Source organism: Pseudopodoces humilis, chromosome 12 (genome assembly GCF_049639895.1).
Source record: "Pseudopodoces humilis isolate 2021_Gansu_Grassland_sample_001 chromosome 12, ASM4963989v1, whole genome shotgun sequence".
NCBI lineage: Eukaryota > Metazoa > Chordata > Aves > Passeriformes > Paridae > Pseudopodoces > Pseudopodoces humilis.
The window spans coordinates 16,579,549-16,599,862 of NC_142211.1; positions in this window are offsets into that span (position 1 = coordinate 16,579,549).

The following is a 20,314-nucleotide window of genomic DNA, read 5'->3' on the forward strand; positions in this document are numbered from 1 at the left end:
CTTCTTTTCCGGTCCCGAACCTCCCCTTCCCCCAGTAACTCCTGCTTCGGTCCCACCCCTTTGTTCGGCTGCTCCACCCCTGGGGGCTCTGCCTTTTCCATCATGGGCAACACCTCCTCCGGGGAAATCGAAACTGTAACCTGATCTACCAAAGCCAGTGTTTCACCGAGATCATCTAAAGAGGCGACGCCCACATGGGAACCGGACCCGAAACTGGAGATCGAAGAACTCTGCCCCTCGTGAGAGGAGATCTAAGAACTGTACCCTTCCTAAAAGAGAATCCTAAACTGGAAGAGACTGAACTAAAAAACCATTGTTTGTATTAAGTACCATCACCGTTTAATTTGCCCGGCGTGGTCTGAGATTTAAGTGTTTGTTTTCAATTTTGTTTCTTCTGTTTGCTTAATGTGTTTTGTTATTGAGTTATTGGTGTCCCACAAAGCAAAGCGGGTGCTCTGTGGAGGAGGTGAGATTTTAAGGTGTATGTTTAGAAACATTTTAAGCTCCTAATTAAAATTAAAAAAAAAAAATATATAATAAAAAAGGAGCAGATGTGGCAGTGTGCCTCAGGGAGACAAAGAGTTAACATTGTCCCACCCCAAACCCCTTGTGAAGGGCGGCCCAGGTGTTCTGATTGGGTTTGAGTCCCTGGGGGGTTCTCCCTTGGTGTGCTTCTACTGGTCCCTGACCCTGAACTCCACCCTCAAAGGTGTAAACCCTCGGGGGTTCTGTCCCTCAAAAACCCCTGCTGTGCATCTGTTCAGAGCTCTCTGTTCTGGACCTGAGTTTGTTCCCATGCTGAATAAATGGTTTCATGAACCAGGAGCCCGTTTTGTTGGTGTTTCATGCTGGTCCCCAGAATCCTGCTGCTTCCCTGGATGAGATCCCAAGGTTGCGGACTGCAACAGACATAAACCTCTTATGTTTGTGGATTAATTTTCCTGACACTGGAAAGCATGTGTCCATAATTCCAGGACTAGAGAATCCTCTGGAGCTAAGACAGCAGTTACCATGCTTGCAGCTGACTGGGAAAAAATCTTCCAGCAAAGGAAAAATGGCAGGCAAAAAAATCCGCACAATTGGACGGAAAAACCCTTTTTTCTAGGGTTGGGGGAAAAGAAATTTTTTTTTTGCTAGTTGCGATCACACGTTGGGCGCCAGATGTCGCTCTTGGACATTAAATAAGGAGCATAGATTCAATGCAGCAGCAGAAAGAGGATCATCAGAAGGGCTTTTATTTAACCTTTCGGCTCCTTTTTATAAGGTGTTCTGATACAGATTTAAAATGATTAGTAAAGGGAACAACACCTCTCTAGTCCCATTGATGTCCTGGGTTGATTATGATGTTAAATTGTATCCCCATTCGTCCACCTAACCCAGACACAGGTTTTGTATTCTTAAAATTTCATCTAAGAGTAAAAGTGAGTGAAAAAGAAGCACCGAGTCTGTTATCAGAGACTGTACTTGCTCCCCCCGCATCGGGAGTTTTGACTACAGCACAGACAGACAACAAGACACAGATCGCCTTGGCTTTCCAGCTAGCCAAAGCAGAGAGGTCTTCCCGGACTGTTTTCTTTCCCTTTTTCTGAAACGAATCGAACCTGCTCTGGACTGGGGACTCGGGGGAGCACCGGGAGCTTGCACCCGTGGACTACCGGGAGCCCAGCCTGGGTAGTGGCATTTTCCAGCACCAGAGGGACTGATAATAGAGCGAACATCCACAGGAAAGAGACTCTCTGAAGTTTGTCATCTCTTTGGAACGGCGAGAGGTTTTGTAATTTGATATCGTTCATTCTTGTGCTGGGTAGTGCTGTGCCTGTGAAATAAGCAGGTTTTTTCCACTTCTCTCAGAGCAATCTCTTCCCGCACCGGTTGGGGGGTGGGAGAAAGGGGCCATGTGTGTTTGCTTCCCGGGGGGAGCCCCATTGGAGGTTTTTTCCCAAATTTGCCCTAAACCAGGACAGTAGAACAAGAGAAAACACACTCATCACAGATGTACAATATCGTTTTGAGCACTAGAAGTTATTTACAAAAATAGTCCTTGAGAGAGAAATGTTCTCAAGAGACTTTCCCTTGGGAAACAGATCAGCCACTGATAGGCTGGAAAGTCTCTCAGACTCAGAAAATCAGGTCCACAGGACATAGTACTCCAGGTGGAGTCTCATAAGTGCAGAGGGGGAGAATCACGTCCCTCAACCTGCTGGTATCTTTTGATGCAGCCTATGATGCAGTTGGCTTTCTGGGCTGCCAGTGTACATTGCCGTGTCATGCTGAGCTTTTTATCTGCAAACAGCCCAAATCTTTCTCTCCAAGGCTAGTCTCAATATATTCTGCTCCCAACCTCTACTTGTACAGGACCTCACATTTGGCCTTGTTGAACTTCATGAGGTTTGCACAGACCCACCTCTCAAGTCTGTTAAGGTCCCTCTGGATAGTATCCCTTCCCTCCAGTGTGTCAATTTCACCACATAGCTTGGTGTTATTGGTAAACTTGCTGAAGGTGCACTTAAATGCCATCAAGAAATCACAATAAATTAGCCTGAGTCCTGTCATAAAATGGTGGCCAAAACAAAATAGCGCCCTGTAATAAAATAGTGACCAGAACAAAATGGCACCCTATTAGGTATATAGGGGAAGGGTCTTCCTGGTTTGATGTACCTCAGAGTAAACCAGAAGTAAGAGGTGCTGTTCCTGCCATCTAATCACAACAGAGTATGTGACTGCAAGAGGGGACATCTGGGGCAAATGGCCCCTGAGGTTTCTGGGAGGAGGTAGGACTTCTACCAGAATCTGGGTGTATGGCATTTGTCACTTTTTGTGTTGTATATCTGCGGCGGGTGTTAACCGTGGCTGGCTGCCAGGTGCCCACAAAGTCACTGTATCATTCCCCTTCTTCAGTGAGACATGGGGGAGAGAAAATACAAAGAAAAGCTCATGGGTCAAGATAAAAGCAGTTTAATAAGGAAAGGCCACTTGTAAAAGCAAAGTAAAACTAACAAAAAGATTGATTCTCTACTTCCCACCAGCGGGCAATGTCCAGCCACATCTTGGAAAGTAGAACCTCTGTATATGTAGCAGTTGCTTCAGAAGACATGTCTCAATAACAAATGCTTCCCCACCTTCCTTTCTCTTCTCAGCTTTTATTGCTGAACACAGTGGTCTGTGGATGCCCCATCCCTGGAAGTGTTCAAGGCCAGGTTGGACAGGGCTTGAAGCAACCTGGTCATGTGAAAGGTGTCCCTGCCCACAGCAGGGGTGTTGAAACAAGATGATTCTTAAGGTCCCTTCCAACCCAAATCATGCTATGATTCAATGCTATTTTTACTTCAGTCTTTAGCAATACCGATAAACCTTGGGCTTCCCAGTTTCCTGAGTCAGAGGACCACAAGTGCAGGAACAGTGACTTTCCATTTGTGCACACTGAAAATGTAAGGTACCAGCTGTATCAGCTGACTGTTCATAAATCCATGGAGCCAGATGGGATTCATCCCAGAGTACTGAAAGAGCTAGTGGATATTACAGCAGGGCCCCTCTTGGTCAGCAGGACCCTGACTAAAGGTCTATGGAGTCTGGGGAGGTCTCTGGTGACTAGAAGCTAGACAGCATTATTCCACTTTACAAAAAGGGCTTGAGGGAAGACCCAGGAAACTACAGACCTGTTAAGCTAACCCCAGTATCTGGAAAAATTATGGAAAATATCATACTGGGTGCTATTGAAAGACATTTAAAGGACAATGCAATCACCAGGCATAGTCAGCATGGGTTCACAAAGGCAAAGTCCTGTCTAAATAATCTGATATCCTTCAATGATAAGGACATGCATCTAGTAGATGAAGAGAATGTGATAGATGTAGTTTCTTTGGGTTTTAAGGCTTTTGATACTGTCCCTCACAGCATCCTTCTGGACAGGTTGCTTAACTTGTTCATCAATGACTTGGCTGAAAGGGCAGATGTCCCCTTGACAAGTTTGCTGATGACACAAAGCTGGGAAGAGTGGCCGATAACCCAGAGTGCTGTGCAGACCTCCAGAAGGACCTTGACAGGTTGGAGGGATGGGCAGAGAACTGTCTGAAGTTCAACAAAGGCAAGTCCAGGGTACTGCACCTGGGGAGGAATAACCCCAGGCACCAGCACGGGCTGGGGACCAACCTGCTGGAAAGCAGCTCAGTGGAGAAGGACCTGGGCATCCTGATGGACAACAAGTTGACCATGAGACAGCAGTGCCCTTGTGGCCAAGAAAGCCAATGGGATCCTGGAGTGCATTGGGAAGAGCATTGCCAACAGGTCAGGGAGGTGATCCTGCCCCTCTACTCAGCCCTGGTGAGGCACATCTGGAGTGCTGTGTCCAGTTCTGGGCTCCTCAGTACAAGAGAGACATGGAGCTCCTGGAGCAGGTCCTGTGGAGGGCGATAAAGATGATTTAGGGACTGGAGCATCATTCTTATGAGGAAAGGCTGAGAGAGCTGGGCCTGTTTAGCCTGGAGAAAACTGAAAGGGGATCTTATCAATATCTTTAAGTAACTGAAGGAAGGTGTCAGAAGATGGACCAGGCTCTTCTCAACGGTGCTAAGCAATAGAATAAGATGCAATGAGCAGAAACTGATGCACAGGAAGTTCCATCTAAATATGAGGAAGAACTTCTTTACTGTGCAGGTGACCGAGCACTGGAACAGGTTGCCCAGAGAGGTTGTGGAGTCTCCTTCACTAGAGATATTCAAGAATCATCTGCATGCAATCCTGTGCAACGTGCTCTAGGAAGACCCTGCTTGAGCAGGGAGGTTGGACCAGATGAACCCACTGGTAGTCTCTTCCAACCTTAAACATTCTGTGATTCTGTGATATAGACTTTGGAATTAGCATCTTTCACATGCAAAGCATATCCATTGATGGAATGCAGCCGAGAAAAAAATCAGCCAGTACAAGACTAATGGATACTTCCTTCTCTAAAACAAACAAACAAAACCACAGAAAAATACCAACACCACAAAACAAACTCATTCTCATTCTTTTCATAGTTAGACCTTCTTTGCTTCCCTTTTCTGGCCTTCTTTACTCTTCCATATCAGCCTATACCCAGTCCAATATATGCTTATGGATAGGTTTTCAGACAGCTGCTTTACAGCTAAGATCAAACAACTTCAAATACATATTTCAACTTTTCTGTGTTCAGCAAATTCTGAATATAGTCAGATAACTTACAAAATTTAAGGTTAAAATCCTCTTTTCAATTGCCAAAATGTTTTAAGTCCTTGTTAAACAAGAGATGCCTCTTTAGCTTAACTTCATGAAAACTCTGTAGATAGGTTATGTAAGATTCTACAAGCCAGACCTGAATAGGATCATCCCTATATACAGTTAGCATAGGTTATTATTCTTAACTTTGCCATGCAAATTTATTTACTATGCCAATTAAAGCAATGGAATCCTCTTGTGGTACCTTTGCTTTTAATGTCATTCTCCTATTTTCGCAGTATACCATTTTACAAGCAAAGAGCTTTTCTAATATATCCACTATTAAATGCAAAATTATGCTTGCCTTTTTAGACACAATAAAACAAAATAATTCATGAAACTACAGTGATAGAAAAGCAGGTGCATGACATATTTACCAAGCAGTAATATTAAATTTCAAACCTTTATAACCAAAAAGAAATTGGACATCTTCAAAAGTGAGTGCTTAAAAGACTAGAGAAAGTGTTGAGAGTGTGCAAAGATGCTATTATGCCATTAAACCAAGTGTGATGTATCTTTTATTATTGAAGACAATATATTTACCCCACTACAAACCTTGTTCTGCCTACTGTCACTTTTAACAATTGAAGTCTTCTCCAACAAAAGCAGAAGTTCTCTTATACTAGATATGTCCCAGTGTTTTACCACTACTCCGTTACTAATTGTTATTACTAGCTGACAGTAGATGCATAAATTAATTATGAATTGCATCTCAAGTACCAAACTTAGCTCAATGGTTCATTGTACAGTTTAGGTCAAATTTTACTTTTTCTTAAATTCTAATAGAATTTTACTTTAAATATTGCATTTCTGTTTTACTTACATAGGGGAAATTAATCTTGTCTCAAAAAAATGTTCAGTGGAGTTCAGATTCAGTATCTTAGTAAAGCTTGGCAAAAATCTCTCCCCTCTGTACTTAACTTTTGCCCTTTCCATTTGACAGTTGCCTTTTTGCAAGTTATGGATTGTATTTTTAGAAGTGAAGCAATAAAATCATGGACAAAGGACTCAAACTATTTAGTTAGGGAGGGTATGTTTATTACAGCCAGGCAACATGCCCGAGTCATCTCCCAAAGACATGCACTCCCCTCCCCCATTGCCCCTTATTCTCTATTTATTCCCTAAAGTATTACATATGCATAGGATTACACAATACGCCTATACGTATTCCTTGCCTGACTCCACCTGCTCTCATCTCGTATGGCAATGAGCTCCACACACCTCTGGGCATGCTCAGTTCTTCTTTTAAAATTGGTCTGGGGTCTTTTTAATGAAATTTTTCTTTTCCTCGGGCTTGAACTTTTCAACTGTGTCCTGTTGGCAGCTCTCCTGGTTCTCTTGGACACAGTTCAGATCCCTTGATTGAAGGTGTAGGCATGGTTCCTTTCTTTTTCACAACAGTCCATCCTTCTTGTCTCCTTCTACAAATACAACTTAAGACAAGTGGAATGATATATATATATATATATATCCTTGGACCATTCATTTAATCTTGGCAATTGTTGGCTACATTGTATTCCCTTTGCAAGCAGGACCTGTATAGGCTTACCTTTAACTAAGCACTTACTCCTACATTACTTCTATCTTAAATTCTTTTTCATTTCTTTTACTTTAATTTTTCTCATAAGCTGCTCCTATTTTAGTTAAAATCTTAATTTTCTTAACTCAGGATATTCCTTCTGAATGACTAGATATCTCACTTTTTTAAAGCAAATCTCCTATAAGGCATACTCTAAGGTCAAGTCATATTACTTTGAAGACCCTAAGAGTAATTGTGAAAAAGTAGTGATTATTCTACAGAAACTACTTGCTATCACTTCCCTATCAGAGCCTCATGCTCAATGCAGTGAAAGATACCTACTCAAACAGAAAGCACTTAGGCAGTTTAGTGTCTTGCAGGTTTACTATCATTGACTAGGAAACAAAAGTAATGATAATTTCCTACCGAAACTTTAAGTATTTTTAAAAAGCTTTGATTGTATAAAGCTCAAATTACCATGAGATTCTATTTTCATTGCTTTATTTAATATTCTATGTTGCTTATCTATGAAACTTTGATCAAGAGGCAGAGATGCCTGCCAACCAATATATTTTCTTGAACTTTACCCAGTACTGTGCATCAGCAGATTTTGATCTATTTACTTACTGCTTATTGAGTACAAAACACTCGCTAGCGGTGAGAGACTTCTCCAGGGTCAAGCTGTTCAGGTATAAGCAATTTATTATATGGGTAAAGAAAGGGAGAGACCTGTGTCCGCCGCCAGCCTCGGCATCCACGTGGTCGGGGGAGGGGAGAGAGTGGGACGGGGAGAGCAGGAGAGGAGAGGTTAAAGATGGGGAGGGAGGGATCAAGAGAGCATGAGAGACATCAGGGAGTGTTGGGTTTTCAAGCAAGGCAGGCGCCCTGGCCAGCTCCAGCAAATATTTTAAAGCATCTGTTGCCTTTCTATAAACAAAATGTTAACTTTTTCTAATTGGTTCTTAACAAAGGACACAAGCTTATTTAAAATACATGGTCCAAAGATTAGCACAAGTAAAATCATCACAACTGGTCCAATCAGGGTAGACACCAGGGTGGTTAGCCATGGAGACTGATTGAACCAGGACTGGAACCAGCTTTGCTGAGCTTCTCTCTCTGCCTTCCGTTGAGACAGCCTGTCTTGTAGCTCTGCCATGGTGTCTGTTATAAATGCAAAGGCAGATTTGGGTTAAATAAAAACAATTTATTATAAAACAATTTCTATAAAAAAATAAACAATGAGGGAAAACCACAATAAAACAAACAGCGCAGCGCTGGGTGGACAGGGGTCTATACTCAAAGGTATAGGTGTTCCCAAATCCACGCAGGAGGGTAGACTGTCCGGGGTTTTTATAGGGATTTTTAGCCTTGAGGCCAAATTCCAGGCAGGCACCATTCATCAACAGTCCTTGATTGTCGTATGAATTGATTTCCTGGCATTGGAGAATAGAGTCGAATGGACGTCCGGACCGAGTCTCCTCATATGTAAAGAAATTCTGAGTGGCTCTTGTGGTTCAGGCCATCCGGATGGGATGGCTGGATCCGGGTTGGAGCCGATGGATATTTCGGCTGGATTTTTCTTTTTGTTTACTTGATGGCTTCCCCCAACGGTAGCCCGCAAGGCGAGGTGTTCGGGTCCGGTGATGAATATCTCGTCGGTGCCTCTCCGTTTTGGCTTGATGTTTCGTGTCCTGCCTATTCTTCCCCGTTGATGGTCACCGAGCCTGTCCTTGTCAGTTTGAGGAGTTTTTTTTTTTTTTCCTGTCAGCTTGATGGGCCGTGTCCTGTCTATTCTTTTGTTGATGGGCGCCGGCTAGGATCGTTATCCTTTGAGTGGGAATTCGTGGCTAGATCTGGGAAGGGCTTGTGTGTCATACTGTACTTTATATTTTATTTCGTTATTGTTATATACATTTATTTAGATTTTTACGAATTTTTACAAGTTCATTTCTCACAGTCCCCCGCCTAATAATTCATTACATTAAAAATTCGTGTTATTTCATCCAATTCTGCAGGGGAGGACTATAATTTTTTTTACTCACATTCATCTTTTTCTCAGTCTGTTAACGAATTCTCACTATATGCTTGTGCCAGGTTATATTTATTTTCAAACTTCTTTAAGGCTTTAATCACATTTTCGGTTTTTTTTTCCTCCTCTAATTTCATTAGTTTAGAGAGAGGAGTAGGTCTCCCTTGCGCTTTCTCAGGATCAATTGGAAGTGTGGCAATCTGCATTCCTTGCACAACAGAGTGAATTAGTCTGATGAAGCAAGGAATTAAGCAGGGAAGGAAAATGATTCTGGCAACTGAACAAGTGATGAAAAATACTAGCTTCTTCTACCAAGCCCCTTGCCCGAATATCTGGTCCCACCAGGAGGCTTGTAGGATTGAATTCCATTTTTGGACTGGCACATGAGCTACCTTTTTAATTTCAGCAGCCAATCTTTTTATTGTTTCTCCGTAATCGTCTATTTCTATACAACACTCGGATTCGTTGTATCTGCCACACACTCCTCCCTCCTCGGTTAGCAAATAATCGAGAGCTAGTCTGTTTTGGTACACAAAAGCTCTCATTTGTGAATGTTGTTTGGCTAGGAGTTCTAGGGCTTCTGAAGTGTGGTTGGAAACTATCTTTACCACCGCTTGCAACTTGATAAGTCTGTTGAGGAGATAAATGGGGGTTCTGTAACCCCAGCTGCCATCATTTGCCTAAGTAGCGGCCCGTAATATTGAATGATCCTTTTGGCAGGTCATTCTTCCTCGTTCTACTTCTGGTTGCCTCCCGCTATTGGTAGTTTCCGTTTTAATTCCTTCCTTTGTCTGTTTAATGTCTCAAAGAGAGGGGCTCAATGATTTACTCTCTGTTTTAGGTAGAGTAAAGAAAAAGGACCGAATTATTCTAAGTGTGCAGGATCTTTTCCATTTTCTGGGTAGCTCGCTATATGCTTTTTTCCCACATATCCAATATATACTATTAGGAGCTTTTTAACCCTTGTTCAACTTTGCCGGATCATCTCAATATTCCTTCAATCCTATTAGCTCATGGAAGGGATTGGCCCCAGAGTTTTTGTACCAGTAAAGTTCAATTATTTCCATCTATTCACAGTTATTCCCCCGGGAGCGACTCCAATAGCCCGCGGGTGGTTCAGGTTGCCAGGTTTTTGTTTTTGCTTTCCGAATTCACCGTGAGTGTGCTTACACACGGGGTATAGCCTACTAAATCAGTGAATTCTTTTCCTTCTGGTCTTTGTTTTGTTTTTGATATTTTAGAACCTTCTCATTTTTAGAAGTTACTCTGGGGTTACTCCCTCTCCCTTCCAAGGCTATCTTTCAGCTGATTTTAAACCGCCACAGATCTAACAGTTAGATAGACCTAATTCTGTGGCTATTTCTTGCATTAGATCTATGAAAAGATTCTGGTTGGGGTTTGGCAACCCCCAATTGCTGTATTGTTTCTCTAATTGCTCATAATGTTCACTAAGAGAGTTAAGCCTCTCCTGTTCTAGTTTCTTTTTCTGAGCTTCTGCTTCTTGCCTCTTTAACTCTAGGGTTAATTGTTTTATTTTGTTTTCAGGGTCTACCCCTTCCTCATCCCTGGAGAAGCAGAATACTTGGTTGAATTGCAAACATACCCGGTCATCACTACTTTTTAACAAATCAAGGATTATCGGTTCATTATTAAAAAAAGCCTTTTTTTCATGTTTTAAATTTTTACTTTCCCAATATACTTTCCCTCCCATGGTACACATTTTTAAATTCGCTTTATTGTAACATAAAGGGTTAACCGCATAATATGCCAAAAAGGTGGATTGTCTTTTCCCCCCCTATCTAGACCGTTTTGTTACATTGACTGCAGATTGGAATTGGGGGAATCATTTCCACTTCTCTCTTATACTTGAAATGGGAATTTTCAGTCTTTCTTTTCATAGGAGTTTTAGACTGCCCGTTCTTAAGCCTTGCCCCTGAGTGGTAACACTGGACCTTCCCCTTTAATTCACAAAGATTATACTGAGTGCTGTTAGACAAACAACGTTCCGGAGGACAGTAGTTAACTATTCGTCTGGTATCTGTGGCAGTCTGACACTGCTCACACTTCCCCAGGAGACGCTCCCCCGGAGGTACCTCGGGAATCATTCTCTCGGCTAAGCACACGGCTAGACTCAGGAACATCAGGATTCCCCACCGGTGTATCCCTCTGCCTTGCCCTTCGCCCGTATAAAAATATACGGCGGGGATTACCATCTTCCCGGCAGCAGGGATATTCTTCAGGGGCCCTTGTAGTTCTTATGGCGTATCTCCTTTTAAAGGTAGCCCACCGAGACGACTTAATCGTGTCTGTCCTGCACGGTACTTTTACTGTCTTTCGGCACTCAATTTCCAAAGCCTCTGCCTTGGAGTCTAGTTTCCCTCTTATCCCCTTTTGAAAAAGTAGGAACCACTCAGGAGAGTCGAGTTCCAACAATCTCGCCCTGGTGGCAAGTATTAAGAAACGGCTAGTCAGCTCCTGTTCTTTAGTCAGACAATTGGTATACAGTCTCTTAGGTTTGTACTCTCCCCAACAGTGGGTTACTCAAATTTGTTTACAACAAGCACATTTAAAATGTATAAATGGAAAACAATCACAGTTTGCGTTGATGTAACTTATCTGGTCTGCAGCTCTACGATTTTAGAACAATCATGTACTAATTTTTCTGAATAGAAACTGAGTAGGATTTTTTGTGCAGTGGTTTTCAATTCTAAACCGGGTGAGCTGATTAAGATGGCTTCATATTTTAGAAGCCTGGAATCAGTCAGCCACTTCTCTGCTTTTTGCTGCAATATGTTTTTCACATCGTGGGGAGTGTAAACTACCAGGGGAGGAAAAGTTATTTTCCTTGCTTCTCTTATTAACAGAGCCACTGTTACAATTGCTTGTAAACACGTAGGCTAACCCCGACTGATTGGATCTAAGATCTTTGAAGCCTATAGGCTTTCTTTTGTCTGCCCATTCCTGAGTCAGGACTCCCTGTGTTGTTTGTTTACTCACATTCACAAACAACTGGAATTCTTTATTCGTATCTGGTAGAGTTAGTACCGGGGCAGTCATAAGAACAGTTTTTAATTTCTGGAAATTAGACTCATCCTGTTCAGTTCACTTCAGCCTGTCAGTGTTTAATCTTTCATACAAAAACTTCACTTTTTCACTGAAACCCTCAATCCACTGCCTGCAATATCCCAAGAGCCTTAGAATTTGTCTAATTTGCCTTTTTGTTTTTGGTGCAGGTAATGCAAGGATGTCTGCTACCCTCTCCGGGTCTAATTTTTCCTTGAGATATCCAATGTCTGAGGTATTTTATTTTTTTATTTCAGGCTCTGTGAATTGCAGCTTGGATTTTGATACTTTCAAACTTTTCTTTCTTAGAAAGTTTAACAAGGCAATCGTGCTTTTCTTCACACTCTCTTCAGTCGGTCTAGCTATTAGCAAGTCATCTACATACTGTGAAAGCTTTGTCCTGTCTTCAAGAGCAAATTGGGTTAACATTTGTTCTAAAGCTTGTCCGAAAAGGTTCGGAGACTCCACAAACCCCTGGGGGAGGACCGTCCACTTTAGCTGTTGCTTACGGTTTGTATCTGTGTCCTCCCACTGAAATGCAAAATAATCTCTACTCCTTTCATCCAGAGGGCAAGTCTAAAAAGCATCTTTCAAATTAATCACACTATACCACATATCTTCTGGTGTGAGTCTATTTAGTAAAGTATAGGGGTTGGCCACCACCGGGAATTTAGTCCGGGTCTTAGCGTTTACCGCTCGTAGGTCCTGGATTAATCGGACGCTACTATCCGTCTTTTTACAGCTAGGATGGGGGTGTTGTGTTGAGACATGCAAGGCTCTAAAGTACTCTCGTTTAGGAGGTCATCAATTATTTGTTTCAACTCCCTTCTCTCTTTGAATGCTATACTTCAGGGTTTATTTTCTTTTCATTTTTAGGAGTCAACTTAAATATTTTCACCACTAATTCAGAATTTTTAATCAAGATATTAATTCTTAAAGCAACAATCATGTCCCTTCTCAGTAAATTGTAATCTGCTTCTTCTACTAATAGCAAATTCCTTAAGCAAATTTTATTTTCAGATTCTATTTCCACATCTTTTATTACAGGCACTTCAAAGGGGTCTCCCTTTGCACTGATTACAAAAACTTTTTCTCTGCTAGCCACACATCCGTATGGCAATTTCTGCAGGGTACTTTTCTCTGCCCCAGTATCTACAAGAAAACTTACTTCTTGTCGTTAGGGGCCCACTTTTAATTTTATCAAGGGCTTCTTGGATGTTCTGGTCTCTAAATTAAAGAGCCCCTGACACTCTTAATCTTCTTGAAAAATTTTCTCATCTTTTATTCTTTGTTTACAATTCCGCTGAACGTGTCCTACCTTTTTACAGTAGTAGCATTCCGGGCTCTCTCTCCGTGGGGCCGGGGCTGCCCAGTGAGAACCTCGACTTTTTCCGGGTAGTGTTTTAAACTTACCCTGCATCTGTTCTTGTTTCTGGACTTCTTTTACCGCTGTTACTAAAATTCTAGCTTGCGATTTCTGCTTCTCATCTTCTCTTCTCATGTACACTTTTTGAGCTTCCCTTAGGAGCTCTTGAAGACTTTTATCTTGCCACCCCTCAATCTTTTCTAATTTCCTCCTAATATCTTCTCAAGATTTAGCAACAAATTGTGTTTTTAACAGAACCTCCCCCACAGGAGAGTTCGGGTCAGTCTCAGAGTAAATCTGTAAACTTCGCCGTAATCTCTCGATCTATTCAGTGGGTGGTTCCTTTTTTCCTTGACACTCTTTGAAAACTTTGCTAATGTTCTGGCCCCTAGGGACCGCTTCTCTTATACCTTGTACAATCATGCTCCTTAAATCCATTATGTTCCGTCTGCCTTCCTCTGTCTGTGCATTCCAGCTCGGGCTTGCGCTAGGCCATTTCTGGTTACCTGGCATCCCCTGTGGATTGCGTCTGTCCCAGTCTCTGATCCCGGCTTGTTTAATCATTTCTCTTTCCTCCGGATTAAACAGTGATCTCAGGATTGCCATAAGATCGTCAAAGGTATAAATGTTACTCTCTAAAAATTCATCTAACTTCTCAGCCACTCCGAGAGGGTCATCTAACAACCGCCCCATCTCTTTTTTTAAATGCTCTTACATCTCCAGAGTTAAGGGGGACATTCACAAAACCGATCACTCCCGGGGCCGTCGGTACTTCTTTAAGAGGGAGCAACCGGTGCCCCTCTTCACTCTCTCCCCATTCATTATCTATCATTCTCGCTCTTAAACGGGTTCTACTTGCGGGAGGGGAATTGGTGATTGTGTGTTGCCTCCCTGTTATTAATGGTGGGAATTTTGCCGCCACCCGGTTGAAGGGAGGAGTCCCCTCCGTTGTATGGGAGGGTCCCGGTTGTGGCGGCTGGACCGGCAGGGATGGATAGGGTGTTCCCCAGCCTTGCGCAGAAAAAACCTCCGAGGAGGTTGCTGTGGTTACGGTGTTTACAGGCGGGGAAAGGGGAAGGGCTGCCGGCATCGCTGCTGGCCCCGAGTCTCCCGTCTGAGACACACGTATCTCAGTGGGTTGGTCTCGGGGGCCCAAGGGTGCTGTGGGCATTTCTTGATCTACAGAGGAAGGTCCCGCTGGTCCTCGATACGGGGGTGGTAAGTGATCGAGGGGTTCCCAGGACTCAGTTTTCGACTCACGTTTTTCTTTTTGCTTTATTGGAAATAGCCCTACTCTGGCATTTACCCAGAGCTTGGCGTATTCCCTCTCCTCAGGATCTGAGGGGACTTTGTTCTCCACATAGGAGAACAACTTGTTACACGTCCATTTTTCAAATGTGCCTAACACTGGCCAAGTGAGGTGACTTCTCAACTCCTGTCCTCCCCAAACCTCTATACAATAATGTATTAATTTCTCCTTTGATTTCCCCTTCCTCTGGGGACAATCTTCCCAGTGTTTTAGCATCCACCCCAAGGGACTTTCCAGTGGGATGTCTGGTGATTCCTCCCCCTGATCGGAGGAATCTTCTCCTGTGCTTCTTCCTTGAAGCTTACTCTTTTTCTGCCCTATACTTCGCAAATATATTCTTACCTTTCTTCGACTTCTCCGTGAGTCGATATCAGTTTCTGCGTTGTGTACTTAGGAATCAAAATTTGCCGATACTCACCTTTCAGCGAGCTGAGCTGAGGTCTCTTGTAATCGGAACTTTTGATTCTTCCCTGGACCTCTCCCTGGGTCCGTTACTAAGAGGGTTTACCAGCCTCGAGCTCGACAAGACGTCCCTTCCCCTCTTAGTACCTTGCGATCAGTTCCCGAGACACCCTTTGGTCTCAGGTTTTACCAGTGTGTGTCGAGGGAAAAAAAAAAACTTTCACTCTGTATCGCTTCCTTCGCGGCCGGCCAATTCCCTCGCGGGAGGATGGAAACGCGACCTTGAAGTCCGCACTCGCTTCGTGATCAGATCACGTCTCACACACTCGCCCGATCGCGTAAGCTCCGCTCAACCAGCAGTACTTACAGCTATTTTCCTGCGTGGGTGTCCCTTGTGCGCACTAGACGTTTTACGAGCAAAGTAAGCCGCGGCTCCCGAAGGCTCCGTGCCTTCCGAGCTCTCCGATCCGGATTTATCCTTTTTATTGTGGTTTTTACCTCCGCCTAAATTTGGTTCGGATATCGGAACGAACTACGGGGGTTCTCAACTCACCAGGCCGCCAAAATCAGCGGGGGTACCCGTCCTGGGCAGCGAGATTCCCCGCAGTTTCTCCGATCCGAGTCACGGCACCAATCTGTTATAAATGCAAAGGCAGATTTGGGTTAAATAAAAACAATTTATTATAAAACAATTTCTATAAAAAAATAAACAATGAGGGAAAACCACAATAAAACAAACAGCGCAGCGCTGGGTGGACAGGGGTCTATACTCAAAGGTATAGGTGTTCCCAAATCCACGCAGGAGGGTAGACTGTCCGGGGTTTTTATAGGGATTTTTAGCCTTGAGGCCAAATTCCAGGCAGGCACCATTCATCAACAGTCCTTGATTGTCGTATGAATTGATTTCCTGGCATTGGAGAATAGAGTCGAATGGACGTCCGGACCGAGTCTCCTCATATGTAAAGAAATTCTGAGTGGCTCTTGTGGTTCAGGCCATCCGGATGGGATGGCTGGATCCGGGTTGGAGCCGATGGATATTTCGGCTGGATTTTTCTTTTTGTTTACTTGATGGCTTCCCCCAACGGTAGCCCGCAAGGCGAGGTGTTCGGGTCCGGTGATGAATATCTCGTCGGTGCCTCTCCGTTTTGGCTTGATGTTTCGTGTCCTGCCTATTCTTCCCCGTTGATGGTCACCGAGCCTGTCCTTGTCAGTTTGAGGAGTTTTTTTTTTTTTTCCTGTCAGCTTGATGGGCCGTGTCCTGTCTATTCTTTTGTTGATGGGCGCCGGCTAGGATCGTTATCCTTTGAGTGGGAATTCGTGGCTAGATCTGGGAAGGGCTTGTGTGTCATACTGTACTTTATATTTTATTTCGTTATTGTTATATACATTTATTTAGATTTTTACGAATTTTTACAAGTTCATTTCTCACAGTGTCTCTCACTACTCCGGTGTGGTCTGCGTAGAAACAGCACTCTTCTTTCAGGGCGATGAAGAGGCCTCCTTGCTGCATGAACAGAAGGTCGAGACCTCGCCTGTTCTGCAAAACAACTTCAGAGAGTGAGGAGACTTATTTTTCTAGAAAGGATATGGATTTCTCAATTCTCTGTAGATCTTCATCTACTGTCATTTGTAGCTGAGAGAGACTCTGACTCTGGGTTACCAGAGCGGAGACGCCCGTGGCTGCTCTGGTTGCTCCCAAACCGAGCAGCATTGCTATTGACAGTCCTGTCAACAGCTCTCTTTTCTGAAGGCGGCCTGCTTGCTCAAGGTACTGGTTCACTTCTTCTTTGAAGTGGTATAGGACTCTGGGAATGATAACAGCTAATACACAAAAGTCAACAGAGGAGTTAAAACTTGGGGTATAAATGCAAGGGCTTAGCCCACTGCGGTTGCAAACCCACATGCCAGACAAAGGGGCAATTGCCCATCTCTTGGACCTGTCCACCTGCACGGTGGTCGCACAAACCTTTTTGTCAACAACAGTGGCTTTGCCCACGCAAAATCCTTGCCCTGTCATGTGGCTGATGGTGATTCTGCGAGAAGGTGACTCACTGTGGCACTGGAGTGGGGCTTCTGCATTAACCCACAGCGGCCGGTTGTTAAGGGCCACAGCCTCATAGTAAGGGGGCTGTGTGTCATAACACAGCCAGCAGGATTCTGTGGCATTAGGGTTGGATTGATTTAGAGGTAAAAAGGTGGCATCTAACATTCGATAGAGCGAATCGAAAGCAGCGGCTTCAGATCTTTGGGGAAAATCTTCTTGCTTATGCAGCGGGTACAGACTATTAGATCGTGGGTTCTCAGCCTGTACTACAAGGTTGGGGCCAACTGCTTCAGGCGTTATAACTGGGAGCCGGATAATTTGTACTACTTCACAGGGATTTTTACCAGGTTTGTGCAAGAATACCGACCACATTCTTCCGGTGGTCCAGCCCACATCTGCTGGCTGCAGAACCTGCATGATCATTTGATGACAGACTTTAGATTGGTCATCATAAAAGCCATAAAACACTTGCCCTATAGAGTTGAAACTGGGACGCATACAGCCTGCTGGACCCCAGGTTACCTGCAGAAACTCGTCTGCTTTTGGTGGTGCCCACCTGTTACTCAGGACTATTGTTTCACATCCCCAATAGCCACAAAACCAATACCCTGGTTGGTGGCAGTAGTCTCTGCCTGGGTTGGTGGCTGGGCACCAGTATGACTGGTACAGCTCAAAGCGAGGGTGGATGTTATGAGTTACTATACCAGGGAAAATGTCTCGGATGAGCACAAAGAACTTTGGGGTGCCTGCTGTGACTACCACTTTGATCACTTCGTTCGAGGCACAGCGTAAGATCCACCTGAATGGTTGATGGGGGTTATATTCTGCACTAACCTGCTTGCTGCTAACAAGTGCTAAAAACAAGATTACACACAAAAGTTGTTGTCGCTTGGGTTTCACAGGCTTAGGAGTTTTGGGCGTCTTTGGGTTGTCTGGTGGTTCATCGCCTCCTTCTGGCAGTGGAGCATATGCATCACGCGGGCGCCCAATGATCAGGTCCTGCAAACAAAACTTCAGAGTTCTTGTCAGTTTCATTTTTAAGGTCTGGTTTTATTGACTTAAGTGGACACCACTTTACTTGACCATCTCTTTTCACTGCAGCATACCCTCGCCCTGAGAGTACTAATCTCCAACCTTGCTCCCACTCCCCTAACTCATTTCTGATTATGACCTGCAGGCCCTCTTCTAGAGCTCGAGTGGCCCAGTGTTTTTGGGAGGAACTGTTTATTTCATCTCCCCTAGGGAATTGGTTCAATGCTAACAGTGCAGTTGCTAGCAAGCGCGCCTGGTCTGCCTGGGGAATGGAATTGTTAAAGCTTTCTGACTTTGCTAACACTTCTAGCTTGGCTTTCAAGGTTTGGTTTGCTCGCTCAACGATGGCTTGTCCTGTGCTATTGTACGGGATGCCTTGCACTAGAGTGATACCCCATTTGGAGGCAAATTCCTGGCTCGGCTTTGAGATAAAATTTGCACCACTGTCCGTTTTGATTTGCTTGGGGATGCCGAGCCAAGCCATGGCTGTTAGCCAATGCTGGATAGTTGCTTTGGAGTTGGTTTTCAGGTGCTGCGTGGCTACAATCATTCCGCTGTACGTATCCACTGTTACTGCAAGCCATGCTCGGGGTTTTAACAGCTGGCACAATGTAAAGTCTGTTTGCCATATCTCTGAGGCTTTTAGGCCTCTGGGGTTGATTCCACAGGACCACAGTGGTGCTTTTTGGCAGTGGGGACAGGAAGCTACTACATGTTTTGCATCATCAGCTGAGATTTCACATTTCTTTGCTAGTGCTTTGGCTCCGATGTGCAGGGTTTCGTGTAGCTGACGAGCTTCTTGTAGGGTCCACAATCCTTTTGCGGCAGCATCTGCTTTGTCGTTGCCGACTTGGAAGAACCCTTTGATTGGATTGTGGCTGTTAACATGGATGACTGATATGGTACCTTTTCGAGAGGAGAGCGCTTCTTCTAGCATCAGAGCTGCTGTAGATGTTGATATGCCAGGTCCTGACATAGCCAGGCAAAGCTTGGCTACAAACATTGAATCAGTTACAATGTTAAGATGCTCTGTTTGGAACAGTCCACATGCCAGTACTACAGCTGCTACTTCCAGTTGCTGGACTGAGAGTGTACGATCAGTCGCTTTGACACAGTGCCACTCGTCCTCTGATTGCCACACTGCAGCCGCAGTGGAGGTTGTCGAGGATGCATCTGTGAAAACTGTTGGTCCTGGCTGGGGCCGGTCCATGACCTTTTGTGGTAGGTCCATGTCGACAACAGCTAGCATCTGAGTCCAAGGGGGCTTTGCAGAATACTGAATCTCTCCGCTGAATCCGACCAGGGCTGCGGCCAGGTATTCTGACATCACTGTTGACTGTGTAGAGAGTTGCTTGCAGAAAAGCAAGAATATTCTGGCTGGTTCAATGCCAAGATGTTTCAGAGCAAGTTTTCTGCCTTTCATAATGAGGCTTCTGAGGTATTCAGCTCCTGGGGAAAATGCACGTGTCTGTTTTCCCAGGACTATCCACTGTATTGGGTGAGCTTTTTCTTGGGGGCCTTGAGCCAGTGCTCCTACCCCCCCTCCCTTTGTGAAGTGCACATACAGATCAAGTGGTACCTGGGGCTTCCACCTGGCGAGAGAGCTTAAAGATACCTGTTGTTTGATAAAGTCAAGAGAGTTCATTGCTTCTGCTGTTAGGGCTTTGTGTTCCCATGGATTTTTCCCTCTCAGGAGATCATACAGGGGGTCATCTTCTCAGGTGGGATTAGGACGATGTTGCAGAGCCATTGCAGGGATCCCACCAGCTGCTGCATGTCATGGAGCGTTTTGATGTCCCGATGGATCTTTATCTGGGGAGGGGATATGTAAGAGTCTGTGATCCCCACCCCCAAAAAGGTTACACATGGCCCCTTTTTTATTTTTGCACTCGCGATTTCAAAGCCATTTGCTTTTAGAGTCTCTGTGACTGTTGACACTAACTGGTCTACCTGACCTCCCGAGGGTGCAGCAATCAGGATGTCGTCCATGTACTGGATGATGGTAACAGTCGAGTTGCTATGATGGATCGGTGCCAGCGCTCGATTGACTGTGATTTGACAGATTGTAGGTGAGTTGACCATCCCCTGAGGCAGCACTTTCTACTGAAAGCGTAGGTTGGGGCGCTGGCTGTTTGGAAACACCACTGAGAAAGCAAACCGCTCCCTGTCTTCTTCATGTAGGGGTATAGAAAAGAAACAGTCTTTGATATCAAGAACAGCACAAGGTTGGCCCTCCGGCACCATAGAGTTCATAGGTAACAATGTTTGAACAGGTCCCATGGGTTGAATTTTCTTATTCACTTCACGTAAGTCGTGGA